Here is a 12,577-nt window from a genome sequence, read left to right as displayed (position 1 = left end):
GGTGATAGACTTTCCACCATATGTAGCTGCAAAATCCGGGATGCAAAGCCTTCTCATGTGCTGCAGCAGGAGGGGAAGGGCCAGTTAAGGCCAGTACTATTTTCACATGCATCCCACTGGCCCAAACTTGTCGTTGGACCCTGACAAAGAGCTGGGAAGTGGGGGAAGCAAATGTACTATTTGGTGAGCACGATCATCTTTGCCCTTCTTCCAGGAAGCCTCCCTGGTTCTTTCCAGCTGCAAATGATGTCTCCTGCCTCTGGATTCTGATGGTGCTCTATGTGCCCTTCCTTTGCAATAGGTATTTTCACATTGTATGAAGATTACACACACACGCGCACACACACACACACCCATATCTATCTATCTATCATCTATTTATCTATCTACCTATATCTATCTATCATCTATCAAGAGAAATCACTTACTGCATGTGAGACGCTTGCCCATTTCAATTTTTATCAACTCGTTTAAATCCTCATAATAACCCTATGAGGTACCTCCTCTTATTGTCTCCAACTTACGGGTGAGGAAATTGAGGCACAGAAAGGCTAAGTATCCTAACAGGATTCTAGCCAGGCTTCTAACACGGCCAATTTACTTCCACAGTATCGGCTCTGAACTACTCTACTATATTATGGCTTGTCTTTTTAACTTCCTTATTAGCCGAGAGTAAGATATAAAACTGATTCATTTCTTTATTTCCCATAATGCCAAGTACAGGTTTAGGCACATAACATGTTTTCTGAAACGTATTGCACACAATGTGTCCCTTTTCTAATTAAGATCTTCAACAGATCTGATCTTTTAATAATTCTTTCTGTGTTGCTGCATGGCTCCTGAGGTATCAGAAAACATTTCAGGAGGTGTGATTGTTTCTCCTTAAAAAGCTACAGTTCTTCAAGAAGATAGACGGGGGTCTTTGGGGACATCTAGGGGATAGCAAGACAGAAGGCAGCGGAAGTTAAGGTAAGACACTCAGGAAAGACTCAAGCCACTTTATTTATATTGTGTTTGATTTTGTGCTTAAGAGACTGTTAAATTGCATTGGGGAAGTGTGGCTGCTAAGTCTATTTGGTCTTCACTTGAGTCCCCAAACTCTGTAAATAAATCCAGATCCCCAGAGAGGACTTTCTCCTGCTTAAATGTAGATTCCTAGTAAGCTATAATCCCCTTCCATTGGCCGTGAGCCTTCTACAGACTAAATTTAGAAAACTTAAATTACAACCTAGCAATGTGGCTCCCCAAGTGAAATGTATAGGGCAGAGTACCCAAAGACACCAGGGAAAATGGTAGTCACAGGGACGTGTCAGGGACCTGGTGGTCAGTCTTACGTGTCTGCAATCAGAAAGGCAAAGGTCCTATTCATGTAGAAAGAAATGGCATAGTGGGAACCAATTTAGAACCATTAGAACAATGACCTGGGAGACGAGCCTCATTCTAATTATGACTCCGTGTTCCAACCAGGCATGAAGGAAGTCACAGTAAACCTATTTCTGAGAAAGGCATTGCCCAATGTGGCGATGTCCGCTATCTTATGTGGGGTGAGGGCCAGTGAGTCAGGGAGGAAACATACCAGAAAATGATCTTCGATGACTAACACAGAAGGGGCTGTTCTCATGTTGCCCTGATGGAAAAATTGGTGGGATTGCAGGAATTAATAAGAACTATCAGCCCTGCTTGGATATTCTGTCCTAAATTGGTGACATGTATGTATTTAAATGGGAGGGGCTGGGTAGCACAAGAAGTCTGTCCTGAGAAGATAAGGGGACAAAGTGGTACTTTGTCATTAACCAACCCACAGGATTGCTCTGCACTATCCAGTGAGTGGTAACAATGCCCAAGTCAGCTTAAAATGCAGTGCAGATCTTGGCCCAAAGTATTTTCTGGAATTAAAAAAAAAAACAACAACCTGATGTTTCCCTAGCAACCTAATAGAGATCTCGGATTTAAAAGACAAACGTAGGGGCGCCTGGATGGCTCAGTCGGTTAAGCGTCCAACTTCGGCTCAGGTCATGATCTCACAGTTCACGAGTTCAAGCCCCGCATCAGGCTCTGTGCTGACTCTCAGAGCCTGGAGCCTGTTTCAGATTCTGTGTCTCCCTCTCCCTCTGCCCCTCCCCTGCTCATTTTCTGTCTCTCCCTGTCTCTCAAAAATAAATAAACGTTAAAAAAAAAAAAAAAGACAAATGCAGGGACACCTGGGTGGCTCAGTCGTTTAAGCGTTCCACTTGGGCTCAGGTCATGATCTCACAGTTCGTGAGTTTGAGCCCCACATCAGGCTCTGTGCTGACAGCTTGGAGCCTGGAGCCTGCTTCAGATTCTGTGTCTCCTTCTCTCTCTCTGCTTGCACTCTGTCTCTCTCTCTCTCTCTCAAAAATAAAAATAAACATTAAAAATAAAATAAAAATAAAAGGCCAATGTCATTGGATGTTAAGATTTGAAGGAAAATGTTTCCATGAGGATAGATATGATTCTTGTAGAAAAGTAAGCCTCATGTATCAGTTAGGGTTCTTGGTATATTAATTTATCAACAAATATCTATTGAGTCCTAAAATAGGCCAGAGATTGTTCCAAATGCTGGAAATGCTGTGGTGAACAAGACAAAGTCCTTTTCCTTATAGGTTTATATTCTGGAGGCAGACAGATGATAAACAGTAGATAGAAAAACTAATAATTGTGTAATTTCTTACTGAGATAATTACTATGAAGAAAACTAAGCGGTGTCTTAGTCTGTTCAAGCTACTTTAACAAAACACCATAATATGGAGTAGCAAAATACCATTGCTGGAGTGGCTCATAAACAACAGAAATTTATTTCTTACAGTTCTGGAGGCTGGGAAGTCCAAGATCAAGGTGCTTGGTGATTCAATGTCTGGTGAGAGCCCACTTGCTGGTTTGTAACAGCAGCCTTCTTGCTGTGTCCTTACTCGCTGGAAGAACAAGAGAGCTCTGTGGGATCTCTTTTATAAGAGGCTAACCCCATTTGTGAGAGCTCTGCCTTCATGACCCAATCACCTTCCAGAGGTCTCACCTCCCCATCATAATGGAGAACAGCTTTCAACATACGAATCTGGGGAGGACACATTTTGTCTATAGATAGCACAGAGTAAGGAAAATATTTTCTGTTATTTATTGCCTTGTAACAAACTATCCCCAAATTTAGTGGTCTTAAAGGATTTATTATTTTTTGTGATTCTGTGCATCAGAAATTTGGGGATGGTTCAGCCAGCTCGTTTGACCCATTGGGGTCAACCGCTTGGCCACATTCACTGGCCAAATGAGCTGAGAAAACCAAGAATTCATTCATGTATTTGGTGCCTCCATGGACCTCCATGTGTTCTCTTTCTCTCTTTACATGGTGCCTCATCATTCAGTAGTCTAGCTTGATTTTCTTTATAGTATGGCAGCCAGCCTGCCCAGAGAAAACAGCCTGGAAGTTTCCAGGCTTGCTAAAGACTGGTCCTGGAACTGGCACACTGCCACTTCCTCTGTGTTCTGTTGGCCAAAGCAGGTCACAAGACCAGCCCCTATTCAAGGGTGGGCAAAAAGACTCCATCTCCTGATGGGCAGAATTGATGGCAGCCATTGTCAGAAACTGTCTACAACCGAGAGTGACTGGAATAGGGAGCGGGCTGTGTTAGATGCCATGGTCTAGGAAATGACATTTAAACAGAGACTGGAATGAGGAGAGAGGTTGAACCATGACAAAGATGGGTGTGTGTGTGTGTGGGGGGGAGGTGCACTCTAGACAGACCCCTAGAACCATGGGGACAAAGGCCTCGATATGGAATATACATAGTGTGTCTTGTCTGAAGGTTAACAGAGAGGTCAAAGATTCTGGGGATGTGTCTAAAGAAGAATGAACAATAAACAGGCAGTTAATGGAAACAGGGATACAGTCAGATTACCAGGGGCCTTGAAAGTCATGGTTAGGTCTTTATACGTCACTCCAAATGTGATGAGAAGCTCTTGTAGAAGGGTAACATGAAATGGCTCAGGTGTCAGAAGGATCACACAGGCTGGCTGCTGTGTGAAAAATGAATGAGAGGAAAGAAGCAGTTTAGGTGGAAGGAGGGGGACCAGCTGGGAGACCCCTTCAGTTATCCAGGTGAGAGACAATGGTGGGTTAGAGTGGAGTAGCAGCAAGGGGCATGCAAGAATATGTTAGATTCTGGATGTATTTTAAAGTTAGTCCCAGAAGACTTGCTGATAGACTGGATATCGAAGCGAGAGGAAAAGCAGAATTAAGGCTGAGTTCAAGATTTTTGACCCGGCCAACTGCATCAACAATGCTACCATTTGCTGGAATGGAAAAGATACAAGAGGAGCAGGTTTGGGGGTAGGGTGGTAAAAATAGAGAATTATGTTGGGCACTGGCGCTCATCCCCTCTTCTCTACTCAAAGACTTGCTCTATGCAAGTATTTTCTTCCTCCACTGGAATATAAATTTCTCCCCATCAATGATGGGCATTCCCATTGTGTAAAAACATGCTTTAGATATTCTAAGCCCAGGGTGACTATTTAGAAATCAAAATATAGATTTTAGTTAAGCTGGTGGATATACGAGTCTTGATTTCAGGGGAGAGGGGTAAAAGTACAAGTTTAAGAGTCATCAATGTACAGTTGGTATTTAGAATCCTGAGACTGAATGGGACCTGGGACTCTCAACTTGCAGAGGTCAGGAAGAAGAGAGACCCGCAAAAGAGACAGAAAAGAGTTGACCAGTGCGAGAAGAAACACGAAAGGCTGGCATGTCCTGGAGGCCGGGGAAAAGATGTTTCAAGAATAAGGCGGTGTTCACCAAGTTGCTGGTATTGTTGGTCAAGTAGGACGAGGGTGCACTGACTTTGGCCAGTGCAGAAGTCTTGGGCAACCTTGACAAGAGCAAGTTCAGTGCAGTAGAGAGGAGAAGAGAAGTGATGAAAAAGCAGAGGCAGCTGAGATAGACAACTCTTGCAAAGACTTTTGCTTAAAAGGGCAGGAGAGAAATGGGTCAGCAGGGGCTTCAGGTAAGGGAGGTTTTCAGTTTTTTTAAAAAGATGAGCAATATCAGAGCATGTTTTTACACAATGGGAATGCCCATCATTGATGGGGAGAAATTTATATTCCAGTGGAGGAAGAAAATACTTGCATAGAGCAAGTCTTTGAGTAGAGAGGAGGGGATGAGCGCCAGTGCCCAAGAGGAAGGGTTGGCCTGAGACAGAAGAGTAGGTAGATAGAAATGCAAATGGATTGGTTGATATTGTGGTTGAAATATGAGAAAGTTCTGTAACTGTTTTGGTTTCTCCATGAAAGGAGAAAGAAGGTCATCAGCTAAAGGTTAGGTAGGGATATTAAAGACTTACAGAGAGAGGAGAATGCTTTAAAAATAGAGTCGAAGAATTTATTCTTTAGGGAATGAGGCAGAATTCTGAGCCCACACGAGGTATGTGGTTATACATTTATAAATTTAGAGTAAACTATTGCTGTGTGTTTTTCTCAAGCCATTTGTACCTGGTTATATGGAGCACATGGGGAATAGGGTTTATCCAAGAGTTTGGTTTTTGCCAAGTGGGTAAGACGGAGAGAATGAGATGCATTTAAAAGAAATGCTTGAGGAGTGTTACAAATTTATTTCACATGCACTTACATAGTGGCTCCTACATACCAGACACATGTAAGCACCTGTATATTAAATATTAATATTAAATATTAACCCATTTAATCTTTACAACAACCCTATTAGAAAGATAGATACTATTGTTTGCACCCCCATCCCCCATTTTATAGATGATGAATTGAGACACAGAAGATTGAGTAACTTATCTAAGGACACATAGCTAATAAGTGACAGAGCCAGGATTTGACCTTGGCAGTCTGAGTCTGAGCCTGTGCTGCTAACCTCTGCAATGCTTCTCCAGAGGGGCTATAGGGATGGGTAAGGAGGGACGTAGAAACAGAAAGCAAGTGATGGACAGCGAAGACTGTGTAGGGTCAAGGGAACTGAAGGGTCTGGTTGGAGTTAGAATAATAGAAAGAATGAGCTGGAAAGATGGGAGGATGTAATTAGAAAGTGGGATGCTTTTTGAAATAGAGATTTTGGAGAAGGTGGAGTTATTGATCATGTAGGAGTCTAGAACATGATTCTGGGAATGGGTAGCTGAGATGAGATGAGAAAAAAGACAAATGGAGGATAGGAACCGAGAGGCCAGAGTGTTGGGATGAGCCATCTACATAGGTAGTGAAGCCTCCAAGAATGCTGACAAGGAGTGCTGGAACAAAAACACCACGGGCCAACCTAGTTCTCCTCTTCCCTGAATAAGGAGACATGTCTTGGAGGCTGGTAGATAGGCACAATAGGAAAGGAGTGGGTCTGTGCGCTCCCACTGAGCTGGATCGTGTGCAGGATGGGGAGGCAGGGGTGGGATAGGAGGTAGTGGTCTAGAAGGAGAATTGAGGGCAGTGCCCTGCGCCTCCAGGAGAAAGCCAGTGATGATTGGAGAGGGCTTTAGGGAAACCACATTCACAGGGAAAGGCAGGCTGTAACAAGAGAAACGGCTGGGGACAGTGGGGATTTTGCTGCTGATCAACCATGAGTTTTAGAGGTGTACTGGAAGAACCTGAGGGTTGGGAAGGGCGGGCAGCATGAGCAACACTAAGAAATACCCAGGGCTGTGTGGGCATCAGATGAGTCAGGAATGGTCTGGGAGGCTGGCACTTTTGGGGGGTGTCTGAGGTAGTGAGATTGGTCCTGATGGTCTCCCAGGGGAAGAAGATAAGCATGTCTAATTATAACCCCCTGCTTGGGCCTGGTCCCTGAGATAATTTCTGGGATGCAGTGGGCAGTGTCTATGGCAGGAGTGGTGTCATCAGGGGCACGGGTGGGTGTTTTCAAAGTCCCATTATCAGTGGTGCCGAGGCCAAGGAGAGGAGCCTTGCCGAGTACAAAAGAAACAGACCTTGGCTAAATTAAGCAAAGGGGAACTTATTCAAGGAATATGAAGAGACCCACAGAGTTGACAAAACTCTGGGAACTTGACGAGGAAATGGACGGGAATAAAGAGAACCCTGGGTGGCCGGACAGGGAGTACTGTGGTGTCCAGTTTTGTTGCAGGAACAGTCTAATGAACAAACTGTGGGGATGGCGAATGTTCTCCAAGCATTTACTCATGCATAGAGGCACCCGCTCAAGACTCTGAGTCCCGGGAGAAGAACTCTTGATCGACGGTAGATCAGCGGCTCTATTAGTGAGCATAAACTAGGCAATGGTGCAGTGACATTTAAAAACCCACATCTCAGTGGCTTAACCAACAATGACTCATTTCTTGCTCAGTTCTTGTAAGCAAGCAGGAGGCTCTACTCCACTTGGCCACACAAAGACTCGGGCCGTTAGAGGTTGCAGTTGTTGCCCTGCCTCGATACATGGCTCCAGAGCTTTCTGAAGACGAGGCAGCAAAAAGCTGGAGGGTCACACGCTGGGTTTGAAATGCTCTGCAAAGGAAGTGACGCACATCACTTCTCTCACACCTATTGGTCAGAATTAGTCATGTGACTGCCTGACTGGCAGGGGGCAGGGTCATAGGGGGGAGTACATGGCATTCAGTTGAACAGTAAATGTCTCTGTCACAGGCTGTTTTGAAGCAGAAAGAGGGAGGTTCGTTAGCTAGCACATCCAAGGTCTTCCAGACCCCAAATTCAAACTATTTCCTAAATACTACCCTGCCTTCTTAAGGAGTCTATGTGTAGGAGGGGAGGCGCGTGTAAGGGGGTATTTAATATGTCCGTATGTGCCTTCATATGCCTTTCTAAAAATACCTAACATAGTGTTGGAGTACAGAGAACATGCTTGAAATGTCTTGCTGACTGATGGATTGATTGATATGAAGTTTAATCATGGTGAAACAGACACGGTCCCTGTGAACCAAGATCCTCAAATAGTGTAAATTCAATTCAGCCAACCTCTGAGAGAGGGTCTGCACGGTGCGTCAATGACTGGCATTACAGAGAAATGACAGAGAGCCAGAATCCGGAGGAATCTTAAGAGTTCAGAAATCTTAAGAAAGAATATTATTTAGTTTTCCTTTGGCTATTAAGAAAGCCTTAATTTCTCTGGAGGAAAGAGACAACATTAAGGACTAAAAATATAGTTTATAGAGATTAAATCTATTGCCAAGGTAGAAGAACCATCACCTGACTCCAATAAACAACTTCTGAGGTCCTCTATGTGATGACTTCGGTTTTCTGCCGTATGTGATGTGAGTGGATGATGATAATTATGAATGTGATGATCGTTATGTGGGGTCAGTATGAGTACGTGCCAGTGGTACCTTCCAACCACTGGCAAATTATCAGAGCTCAAGTGTAGGTCCACGCTTCCTTCAAACTACAGACCCATATTCCTACTACCCTGCTACCCTGCTATGACGTTCCCTCTCCCGTAGACCCTCATCCCTCCCTTGAAATGACAATGTTCCATATGTTTTCTATGAGCACCAAGTGCTGCAGTGGGAAAGACATGTGCAGCTCCCCCTGGGACATTGGTCCTCACCCTTCAGAGGGCTTCAAATCCCCTGGACATCTTGTGTAAACATGATTTCTGGGCTCCGCTCCCAAAGTTTGTGACTCAGTAGGTCTGGGGGGAGGGGGGTGCTTACAATGTGCGTTTCTGAGAATTTGTAATTCCTGGGTGCCCTGAGTTGAATAGTGTCGCCCCACCCCCACGGTCACGTCCACCCAGAACCTCCGAAAATAACTTCATTCGCCATTAGAGTCTTTGCAAATACGATGAGTTAAGATGAGACCCTACTAGATTAGGATGGGCCCTCAATTTGGTATTACTGGTGTTCTCAGAACACCAGTGTTCTTCTAAGAAGAGGAGAGACACAGAGACACATGGGGAGAAGTCATGGTGGGGACGGAGGCGGAAAATGTGGTGGCGCATCAACAAGCCACAGGACACCAAGGATTGCCAGCAACCACCAGAAACTAGGGAGAGACAAGGAAGGATTCTTCCTTGGAGCCTTCCGAATGGGCACCGTCCTGCCAAAGCCTCCATTTCAGACTTGTGTTTTTTAAGCCACCTCGGTCGGTGGTAATCCATCATGGCAGCTCTGGAAAACCAATGCACCGGTGGTGCTGCGAATTATTATTCTAGAAGAAAGGGGAAAAGGCCATTTGAGGATCACTCTTCTGGAAAAAAAAAGAGGGAACGTGTCAAGTACCTTTCCACAGGAAAATACAGGATTTGAGTGATAAAATATTTTTGAGAAAAGGGAAGTACGAACATGTTTTTTTGTTTGTTTTTCTTTTGTGTTCTGTACCACATGTGCTATTGGGGGGTTGTGCCAAAGCATCTCCTACCGCTTTTAGGGAATTGCCACTTGAATGGTCATTCCGGGAGACTTTACTCTGAAGTCGGACCCTGTCTGTCCCTGACCTAATACAGGCTGAAGTGGGCACGAGCCCGTGCTTGGCCAGTTACCTTCTCTTCTTGGACTGCGGATTGTAAGCAAGAGGTGTAGACACACACACGGAGCACCTACTCTACCCGGCACAGTGACCAAACCCCCTACGAGGCGGGTGTCAGGGCTTGGTTGTCAGTCCCGCTCCCCAGCCAGCTCTCCAGCCTCCTAGAGCTTCTGTGAGTCCCCAGCATCCTTCCCATAAATCCTCTTTGTTAATTATCAAGTCAGTTGCCGTTGCTTGCAACCAAAGAACCGAAACGAATACGGAGTATCTGTTGTCTTTTTTACTTCACTTTTTCTATCATTCCAACCTAACATTTTTTCTATTGAAACATCTTGGTTCTCCCCACCCCCCTCCAGTGTCAAAAGTAATGCAAATGTTGCAACAAAGACAGAGTGCTTTCTGAAGTTTGTTTGTTTTTTTTTTTTTCATCTTTCTGCGTGGCTTTCCATTGGTTAAAATGTCATCGTATATCCTTTAATAGACAATGAGAGGATAAAATATCGCCTAGCTGATGGGCTTTCCCCTACGGAGGGAACACATATATTAAATGTCTGTCTAAAAAGACCACAGCACTGTAAATATGTAGTCACTTTATCCCAGTAAGGGGTGGGAGAGCTTCCTGTCTGTCGTTTTACTGAGCAAGTTAATATGAACTCCAGCTTCGTCATTACCTAAAGGTTTGTCTTAAAAATCTCATTAGGGGCACCTGGGTGGCTCAGTTGGGTAAGCGTCCGACTTCGGCTCAGGTCATGATCTCACGGTTTGTGAGTTCGAGCCCCGCGTCGGGCTCCGTGCTGACAGCTCGGAGCCCGGAGCCTGCTTCGGACTCTGTGTCTCCCTCTCTCTCTGCCCCTCCCCCGCTCAAGCTCTGTCTCAAAAATAAAGAAACATTAAAAAATTTTTGAATCTCATTAAAAAATCTCATGTAATGCAACTCCAGATGCCCTCCTAGAGTACGGGACTTGGGTTTTTAACGCAGAAATATTTGTGGTGTCTGAGTATTCATCTGCACTCATAGCTTGTCCTCCCCGAACTGTGAATTGTTTCCTCTTTGTGATATCATCTGCTTCCTCCACCAAAGCCATGTTGTAAGCCTTTTCTAACGTTGGCTTCCATAGCTCTGACCTGGAAATATATATTTTTGCAACCGTCGGATACATTTAATGCATTGAAATAACTCCAGCCAGGTTTTCACGCCTGCCCTTTGCTTAAACTCCGTTGCCCTGACCTGCACTAAACCACAGGTGTCCCAATCCAACTGGACTGCCCCGAGCCGTCCCCAAACCCATCCTTTCCTCCCCAGAAATCCAAGCCAAGCTTTTCCAAATCTCCCCAGCAACCTTTCTACAGCACAAAAAACATTCAGAATTTGCCATCACCCATCTTGTGTGTTTTATATAACGAATACAAAATGCTACGTTTTAAAAATTAAAACTCCAGTAATGCACCTTCCAAGGTTCAATTCGAGTTTAGAAAATTCATTATAATGAAAAGAGAAGAAGGAGGATTTTTTTTTTTTTTATTGCTGATAGTTAGTGGCATTGATAGATCATGGCAGAACCATCCGCAATATGGCCAAATAATTTCACTGGAGAGGATTTTATATAGCTACAGCTAAAATTCAATGAACTGATTCAGAAGACTCAGTATAAAATATAAGAGTGACTTCGAGTGCCAAATCAATTTGGGGGCTTGAAGGGATGAGAGAGTTCTTTGTTCCCTCCCCTTTCACGGACGTGACTTTAACTGGAACTGTAAATTCAGAGGCCTCGGAGTGGCCAGGCAGTGGGTTACAGCGGGTGATTTAAGGGACCTCTCATGAAAAATCAGCAAGTGGTTGGGAACACCAATGCTTAAAGGAGTGTATGTCTCTGAAGTATGACCTCAAGAAAAAGTTAGAAGGATATTCCTGAGGACAAATCAGGGATTTGTACTCAGTTGACTAGGGTTTGAGGTTTGCAGTTTGGATCAGTTCAAGACACTATTTTCCACCTCTGTTTCCTCACTTGTGAAATCCTGGGATTGGACCAGAGGAATGGTTTCCAAAGTTTTGCTTTGTTTTCTCTTAAAAAAAATTTTTTTTTTAATGTTTATTTTTGAGAGAGAGAAAGACAAGAGGGCAAGCAGGGAAGGAGCCAAAGAGAGACACAGAATTTGAAGCAGCGTCCAGGCAGGCTCTGAGCTGTCAGCACAGAGCCCAAGGAGGGGCTGGAATTCATGAGCTGTGAGATCATGGTCATGACCGGAGCCGAAGTCGGACGCTTAACCAGCTGGGCCACCCAGGTGGCCCTGTTTTGTCTTTGCAATGATAGAAGGCTTTTTTAAGTAATGAATTTATCTTACTGTGCTGAATGTCTGGTTTGCCCCTCCAGCCCCACATTCCCGCTGCCATAACTGTAATGTGCTGTAATGTGCACCCCCCCCCCCAAGACTCACATGTTGAATCTACTCCCCAGTGTGATGGTGTTAGGAGGTGACGTCTTTGGGAGGTGAGAACGTCGTGAGGGTTGAGCCCGCAGGAATGGGGTCAGCGTCCTGATAAACCCTTGTTCCTCTCCTACGATGGGAGGACACAGCGAGAAGATGGCCATCTGAGAGCCAAGAATCGGGCTCTCACCAGATACCGAATCTGCCAGCCCCCCTGATCTTGGACTCACCAGCCTCCCGAACCACGAACAATAAATATTTGCCGTTTAAGCCACCTGTCTGTAGATATTTTTGTTTAGCAGCCTGTATGGATCACAACGCCAGCCTTCCTCACCCTGCCCTGAGCTCCAGGAGGCTGAGGAGACCCGCTTGCTTCCACTGGGGTTCAGCCAGTAGGAGGAGCCACCCCCGGGGCTGGTGGTAGGGAAAAGGAATCCAGGTGTTTATTTCCCCGGATTATTTCCCTCACTGCTGGGCCGCAGGACAGCGGTGGCGGTACTCTTGCCTGGTGTCCCTCCCTTTTAACTTCCTCTCCCTCTGGGTTCCAGAACCATCCTCTGACCTTACCCTTTCCGATGTGGGTCGCAACCGCTGTTGTTCAAGTCAAGTCCTTAATCATCCCTCACGGGCGGGCTTCCTTTAACCCCCACCCACACTTTTGTAAATCATCTCTTGATTAAATTCTCAATTGTCCGTGGGA

At 45.0% G+C, this 12,577-nt stretch overlaps 1 long non-coding RNA gene across 1 annotated transcript; it reads left to right on the top strand.

Annotated features, from left to right (window-relative positions):
• The first annotated feature begins 1,478 nt into the window (after positions 1-1,478).
• Positions 1,479-12,147, top strand: LOC128314257 (uncharacterized). The gene is made up of 3 exons (XR_008295751.1): positions 1,479-1,709; positions 2,828-3,109; positions 11,907-12,147. It is a non-coding gene; the product is annotated as an uncharacterized LOC128314257 (long non-coding RNA).
• Positions 12,148-12,577: the final 430 nt, after the last annotated feature.

Source organism: Acinonyx jubatus, chromosome B1, assembly GCF_027475565.1.
Source record: "Acinonyx jubatus isolate Ajub_Pintada_27869175 chromosome B1, VMU_Ajub_asm_v1.0, whole genome shotgun sequence".
Lineage (NCBI taxonomy): Eukaryota > Metazoa > Chordata > Mammalia > Carnivora > Felidae > Acinonyx > Acinonyx jubatus.
The sequence above is the reverse complement of the archived record's forward strand: the minus strand, read 5'-3'. Positions and strand labels throughout refer to the sequence as shown.